Source organism: Lytechinus pictus, chromosome 11 (genome assembly GCF_037042905.1).
Source record: "Lytechinus pictus isolate F3 Inbred chromosome 11, Lp3.0, whole genome shotgun sequence".
In the NCBI taxonomy this organism is placed as follows: domain Eukaryota; kingdom Metazoa; phylum Echinodermata; class Echinoidea; order Temnopleuroida; family Toxopneustidae; genus Lytechinus; species Lytechinus pictus.
In genome coordinates, this window is record NC_087255.1 from 34,925,191 (window position 1) to 34,933,699 (window position 8,509).

The window sequence follows — 8,509 nt, forward strand, 5'->3', positions numbered from 1 at the left end:
GTGAGGCAGAAGAAATTTCATCGACATGTTCCCCCCCGGCCGATCGGCGCCACGAAAAGCTCATGAATAGGATTTCATTTATCTCATTAACAGGGTAGCGTCGTGGTATAGTTGTTAGGCCTCTCGCCTTATAATGGACGGAGGGCGTACTTTGGTAGTTTGGAAAGATGTCAATCCATACATATACATTCGCACATTCCACCCAGGTGGTGATTTGGGTACACGGTGGAACGCAAAGGTCTATGTAGCGCGCCTAGCAACTTATTGAAACTCTTATTGGAATGCTCCCTATGGGGTAGGCTATAATCTAGGCGGAGGCTGCGCCGCAGTTATTGTCTTTGCTGTTAAGCTGAACGCAAGCGATACGTCTGATCTGGCAAAGACTACGCATTGTGGCTGCGTTAGCAGCCACAATGCGTAGTCTCCGCCTTGATTATAGGCTACCTATGGGGTTGAGAGCCCCATTGAACACCAGTGAGAGTTTTTTGTCCTTTTAAAAACATTTTACACGTTTTAACTGACCATATCTGTTTAAAAGGAATCTTGCTACAGAATTGGTCAAAAGTCGATCACGTGATAATTGGTAGTTTCCCATATAATCACTCATAGGAATAGAACTTTTGTCGCTGATCCTTTTCAGCCCATATGGTCATAACGCGTTATAAATCAGTCTGAGTACGCGCGAAATGAATAGGTCATTGCCAGTGGCGTAACGGGCGGGGGGGGGGGGAGAGGGCAGGCTACACCCTGGAGGATTTCACTGGGAAATTAATAAAAACGAGAAAAAGAGACAAGGGAGGGAGAAAGAAAGGGAAAGGGGAAGGAAAGGAGGAAAGGAAAAAAAAGGAAAAGCGAAAGGGAAAAGGTGAAATGAAAACTAAGAAAACACATTTTTTAAATGGAAAATGGAAGGAAAGCGGGAAAGGAACAAAAGAAGAACGTGTGAGAAAGAACAAAATCATTCCGAAATATGCCTACTAATAAATTGGCATGTGTAGCAAAAAAGGAAAATAAATAAGATGAAAAAATTGCAAACAAAAGCGAGAAATGAAGGTAAAGTGAGATGCGCCAAAAGCTAAATTGGAAAATGAAGAATAGGGACAAGGAGAAAAAAAAGAGGAACTGCCGAGGATTGAAAATAAAGATGGACTGCACATGACATAGTGTTTTAAGCTTACTAAATTTTATGCAATAATGGTCGCAATCAGGACAAAAAAGTCCGTAGCCTAAGCAATGAATTATCCCCCTGTTATGCGTTATAGTCCCTTTTTTAGGTAAGAGTTACTGTTAAAACTGTTAAAAAGTCTCTCAATATTTTTTTTTTGGGGGGGGCTAAATTTCCAAGATACCAGGGGCTCTGCCCAAGACCCCACGCAGTAGGGGCTCTTAATTATGTAGCCTTCAAAGGGTTCTATAACGCCCCGCCCTTTGTATGGACCCTTCCTACATTACATTCAATAGATGGGGTACAGGGGGGGGGGGGGGTCCACACCCAAGGGGAAATAAAATAAAATATAGGAGGCAAGTTAATATAACAATGAAACAGGTTATTTCATGTATTTGCTGATTAATATAATGGAAAATCTATCACACAATTAGAATTTCATTTCAAAGGGCCAAAAAAAATTCAGGCTCGCCTCGCTCGCTTGCGACTGTTTCTTAATCTACTTATATTGCTACATGGCTATGTTGTGCCCCCTCAAACATATTTGGTTTATTACTAAACTGCGTTGAAATTATATGTTTTCATTGTTAAAGCTTTATGTACAGTATATACCTGCGATTTGATTAAAAATGGCGGCAATCTGTAATGTTTAAAATGGCTTTGATATCAAGAGGTTCAAGGGGCGCCGCCCCGGAACCTCCCCCCCCCTGAATTGCACTAGCGTACAGATGGAAGGGTTGAGCCATGGCCCCACAAATTTCTACAACCAAGAAATAAAAAAAAGGAGGGGGAAAAAAGCAAAGAAAAATTGTAAAATATAATGTCAAAAACATATCAAAAAGTTAGATTCTCATGAAAGGTGATTTTTTTTTCTCTCTCGGTCGCTTCGTTTCTTTCGGGACTTACGTTAAGCAGATTTTTGGCACATGCGCCATACTGTGCCCCTCTTTTTTTTTTTTTTAACTCTTCACGCTTCTGCCGCATAGAGCTTCTCACACAATCATAAAAAAGTACCATGTTCACAGTGGCGTACAGACCAAAAAAAAAAAAGAACAGGAAAGAAAAGGGAAGAGAGAAGAATGAAATATAATATTTATTTTCAGAATATTATGTCAAAATCTATCACAATCGGTCTAACCTGATTTGCCATTGCTAATGCTATACAGTATTGGTAAGTTTGACTTTGCCTTTGTGATTTTGCGACTGTGTGTGTTTACATCAGCCTGTCTAACAGTATAGTTACCGATTTATCCTAAAAGTTACAGTGGGAGATCATTATTGTCATCATGGGTTTGAGGAACAGTGCTCAACATTCTTTCCTGCTTTGTTTCCTTGCAATTCTATGTATTCTTCTTGTGTTGAGCAAAGATATTCAAGTCAGACATATTACATCTATGACATCTACTACATCTATATCTGGTGATGATTGTACTTTGAAGATGATAGTGATTGCATCTCTTGCAAAACAGCTCACAAGTGGTATGACTGCACGGCTACTAAATTTCAACTCAAGATCTCCAAGCCATTTTGCCATTCTTCTACTACTTAGTGGCCAGGTTGAGACCAATCCTGGGCCTTCATCGAACACTCCGCAACCAGATCATCCATGTGAAATTTGCGAAGACACAGTCCTTGATGATGATGCTGCTTTACTATGTGATGCTTGTGGATATTGGTGCCACATTTCATGTGTGTGCATTTCACCAAGCTCATACCAATATCTTGTCAATAAATCAAGAAGCTTCTCTTGGACTTGTACCAAATGTGATTCGCCAAATGTGGGCTCTAATACTTCTCTTCAGGGACCGGACTTTTCACATTCGAATAGCTTTTCCCCCGGGGGGGGGGGGGGCACTCAGTATATAATGCATAGTGGGTATGTGCCGCGGAGGGGACCCCCATTTTTACACTCAAATTTCCGTTCCAAGGCATAGCATTTTTGTCTTATTGAGAAAAAGAACAAAGAAAGCCGCTCCAAGGCATAGCATTTCCTTCTTATCGAGAAAAAAGAAGAAAGAAATCCGCTCCATAGCTTCGCATATTTTTCGTTACGCCGCGCCGTTCCGGTCGCATTGATCTGCTACAATTTTGGTGAAAAGCGGCCGTAGAGCGCTTTTCGACCATCGCCTAAGCGCGAGCGCACCCGGCGGAGGCCGCGCTAGCTGCGTCATGCACGATTGCCCGTTCCATAGGGATGCATACGCACTCACAGAGATACGGAGATCCGTTCCGAGGACCCCCGTTTCACAAACATTTGTAGTTCCGAAGCCCGTTCCGAGGACCCTCCTTTTTACAATAAGCCCGCTCCAAGGCCCCCGTTTTTTGCCTCGCCCGCGGCACACCCCTACCACTTTTTTGGTCGAGTGCCCCCCCCCGGGGCTTTTCCCCATTGAGCTCTTCCCAAAGTGAGGAAAATGATTCGGACTCTGATCATAGCCATGAGCCTACTTTTCTAACATCTACACCAAAACCCACTCCTGCTCGCCAGAACCAATCACATTTCTCTTCTAGCAATTCGCGCCGACGATATTCAAAAAAAGGATATCAAAGCAATGGTCATAAATTGCAATGGGCTGAAGAGTGATTGATTGGAAGGTCATAGTCAGCCGTTGTTGATGAAAGTCAATCATCATGGAAGGAGGTCTCATCAGGAGTACCGCATGGTTCAGTTATCGGCCCTACTCTCTTCCTACTCTATATCAATGACATTAAAGATGACATTTTATCATCCATACGTCTCTTTGCTGATGATTGTGTAATCTTTCGTGAAATTTCATCAGACTCTGACTATAATGCTTTGCAACAGGACCTTCATACTTTAACTTCATGGTCATCAACTTGGCTCATGCACTTTAACGTTAGAAAATGTGGTGTGATGTCTTTTACTCGGAAACGCAGTCCAATGATCTACCAATATCACATCCAGGATGATATTGTCCCAAGAGTCTCGGAGTATAAGTACCTGGGAGTAACTGTAACACCAGATCTTCGCTGGAATACACATTGCCAAAATATCAGGCAAAAAGCCAGCAAGACCCTAGGACTTATCCGCCGAACTCTTTCGCCATGCTCAAGAGAAGTGAAGTCGAGAGCTTACACAGCCCTGGTTCGACCCCAGCTTGAATACGCCTCAGAGGCATGGAATCCCTACACCTTGACTGCCATCAGAAACCTTGAGCAAGTGCAAAGGACAGCAGCTCGGTTTGTTGCCCATGACTACAGGTGGTCTACGTCATCCTCACACCTGTTGTCTGCTCACGGATGGGACACGCTACATCATCGGCGACTCCTGGACCAATGCTCTCTTCTTTTCAAGATTCACTACAAACATGTCAACATGCTAATGCCAGCTATAGTCATGATAGTCACTCCGGCAACATATCTTGCAAGGAAGGACCATACACTGAAATTTGCTGTGCCAAAATCGTCAATTGATTTCTTCAAATACTCCTTCTTCCCAAGGACAATCCGAATATGGAACCACCTGCCTGGCGAAGTTGTATACAAAAACAGGTCTTGACCAGCATTCAAAGAGGCTGCACTTCCCATCATTAGAAATCTGCAGCCTCCAACCGGATCTCTTGTTCTTTAAGATGTATCCAGGTTTTTACTTGCACATCGCACTCTCCTTTTATTGTAAAATAGAGATCTTCACTACGACACCAATCTTTCACGACATATTTCACAGTTCATTCCAGTCTAGCTTTTTGGAGCTGCAAGAGGAATTATCGCATCAAGTATCAAGTATCAAGTATGTCAAAATCTTTGCTCGCTCGCAACTTAAAAAATAAATTCTGCTCGATACGCCATATTTTGCCCCCTCTGAAATGTTGCATCAAAATACCACTGTCTGTTTATACCATGATATGACCGGGAAAAACTACTACTACTACTACTACTACTACTACTACTACTACGACTACTACTACTACTACTACTACTATTACTACTTCTTCTACTACTACTATTACTACTACTACTACTACTACTACTACTACTACTACTACTACTACTACTACTACTACTACTACTACTACCACTCCTACCTACTAATACTGCTACTTCTACTACTACTACTACTACTACTAATACTACTAATACTACTACTACTACTACTACTACTACTACTACTACTACTACTACTACTACCACTACTACTACTATTACTGCTACTACCACTACTACTACTACTTCATGGCCCTGGTAAGCGAGTTTGCTGGGGGTGTTGATGCACCCCAAAAAAGTACCATATGGGTACTGCGAGTTTGTCGGGACCAATTTCATCTCCATTTTGTAGTGGAAAACTTTTTTGGGGGGTTTAATTTACTTCAGCACCCCCAGTCAAAAACTCGTTACAAGGGCCCTGTACTACTACTACTATACTCCTCCTCCTCTTGAAACTTCTACCAGTACTGGAAATGCTACCAAGGGCGTAGGCTGGGGGAGTGCACTAGGTGAACATCCTGGGGAGGTGGAACTACAGTCGATTGGTTTATAGTTTAAAATAACCTTATGGCGATTAAAACATTGAGTGCAGAGTCTGGTATGATGCTGGGCCCTCTATCTGAGGGCAACATTGATAACCTGTCAGAAGGCAGATTATCTGTCATTGTCATGGATAATGCCCACGACGTTATTGCTGAGATAGACATGATTTTTTTTTTATATAGGTATCTAAATGTTTTGTAAATTGAAAAACATATTTTTTAATATTTGTATGACTTGTGCATTTTCATGCGAATAAAGAAGACTTTGAATTGAATTGAATTGAATTGAAATGTACATTTTTAATAGCGTCTCAATGGAGCTGAACGTTCATGGATTTCACAATTATATATTGCACTGACGTAAATCAAATCGGTGAAACTTTTTGTTCAAGGGGGTATGATATATTGTAATGTCTGATATGCAAATGATCGACCATTTATTTAATGTTTCTTCCTATTTACACCCCCGTTGGTTTGCTATTCTTGAGATTGAAAGAAAAAAAATGATTTCAGTAAACTAAATATTATGTTTGTAGTTTCTATGTTAACCGGTAAAAGTGTCAACCTACGATGTTAACAAATGCAAATAGGGGATACTTTTTTTTATTTTTTTATTTAATTTAACTAATTCAAGGTAGTTTTTACTACAAAACAATGCATTGGACACACAATACGAAAATTGAAAACGAGTTCGATTGACATCTAGTTTAATCAAATAGAGCATCTTTCTGGTTTAATGTATAGCTTGTAACTACATTGACATCATATTTCAAGAGAGAAAAATACAATTGTCTGATTATAATAGATTTGATAAAATTGAAATCATTGTATACAATGAAGAAATATTATTAAGTACAGAGTCCTTGAGTCACCTTTACACCCATTGAAATAATGTTTCGCTCCATTCCTCCTGTTGGTCGGACCTTTTTTATCACCCATTGTGAAATATCATGATATTCAGAATGAAAAGTAAACCTCAAGCGGTTAAGATCTTTCAACTAAAATATTATCACGTGTATCGCGAGTGATTTGCAGGGGTGAACAGGGGTGAAATACGTCACCCCTGATTGATTTTGGCCCTACTACCGAGTAAAAAAAATAATTATAACGTCATTAAACCCAGTAACAGAAATGGGCGAAGTGTGGCCAGGATTGAAACCCGACATGTGCATTATTCTTCAGCGTTTTTTTTTTCTCTCTCTACATTCATATCATTCATTGAGTAGTCTGATTACGTCATTATTATTTTTTTTAAAGAGATCTTTATCTCTTTTCGTGACCGGACCTCTCACCAAGCCATTAATTTTCCAAGTTGAAATCGTTCGAGATGCCTGCATTTATCAAATTAGTTTTCATACCAAACATGTATGTAAAATGCCCCTCCGCATCCACTAATAAATAGAATCGTTCTAAAATATACCCAGTTCTGGATAATAAATAGAACAACAAATGAATTTCGATTGTTTTTTATTAGTGCACGTTCCAATTGTATACAATGTTTAACATATATTTTATGTGTATAATATTGTTTATCAATTTATCTACCCAAACAGAAAAAACAATAGCGTGTTTTCGACCAATCTAGACAATGTGTTTGTCAATCCCGTATCAGAATGCTGCAACTAAAGAGTCATTGTGATAAAGTCAAATGTTTACTATCTAAAACAGGGCTGCAAGAATGTGTTCCGATAGCACGACAAGAAGATATAAGACTAATGTCATGTTTATGTTAAATAAAAGGTGTTACACTTAATACACAGACTTCCGATTTTTTATACTGTTATTTCTTCTCCCCCCCCCTAATTTTCACTGCCTGAAAGAGGGGGTCGCCCCTGGCTGCCCCGAGAAGTATAACCGTGAATTAAAATTTTGTATTGTCATTTAGAGCCTCTTACTGATCGACGGACGGACAAAACATAAAACCAAAAGACAAATAAATATTTCAGAAAAAGTAAATAGTCATAAAGATGTCTTTCGAGAACTGATCACATGTTTTTTTCAGAACAATACGTTTATGATAATAACGCTTCTATGCATCTTGCCACGGAATGTATGACATATTGCAGATCTTGTCACACACTCAAAATCTGTAACATGTTTGAATTGCAAACCCTTTATAAACACAGCGATTGGTTTGCCTATTCATTGTCTTTACTCGAAAATCTGGAAGTTATATTTGAGCACACATATTATATCCATGACTAGACAGATGTTCTTCTAACTTTCGCTTCTGTTGAAATATAAGCATTAGTAATAAGTTAATAAAAAGGAACAAGAGAACAACAACAAAATCTAATTTGAGCATTTATCACGATTCAAAGATAAATCAGCAAGATAGCAGTGTGTTGGTAATATGAACGTGAGTTTGAGCTAATCTTTCCGTCCGACATCCAAGGTCAAGATCTCATTTGTCAAAAATGAACTATGACCTACAAACTAGTTCTATGGTGGAATCAACGAGAGTGATTCTCCACACGAAGTAAACACCTTTTGACTTTTATCAACTTTGAAGAAACATAACATTTTAAGTAGTCCTATCATTTCCATCCCGTATTTGGTATTCAGAGCGATGTCTGGGATGTGGGTGAAACTAGGGGGCACTTCCATTGACGAGTGGATACCAGGCGCGACCAAAGAAACTCATAAAAAGGATCTCTTTTTCAAGATTAGGCACGTTACGTACGTAACTTATCCGGGTGTCAAAACACTATGATATTGAAAAGGGGTATACATTCCGCTAGGAAAGCTACATGTTTACCGTCAAATTTGCAAGGGGAAAAATGAGACTAAAATGCTTTGTAAAGGACGTACTTTTTGCCCCAACACTACGTGTTTAGAGTCCGATTTGAACGAGGTA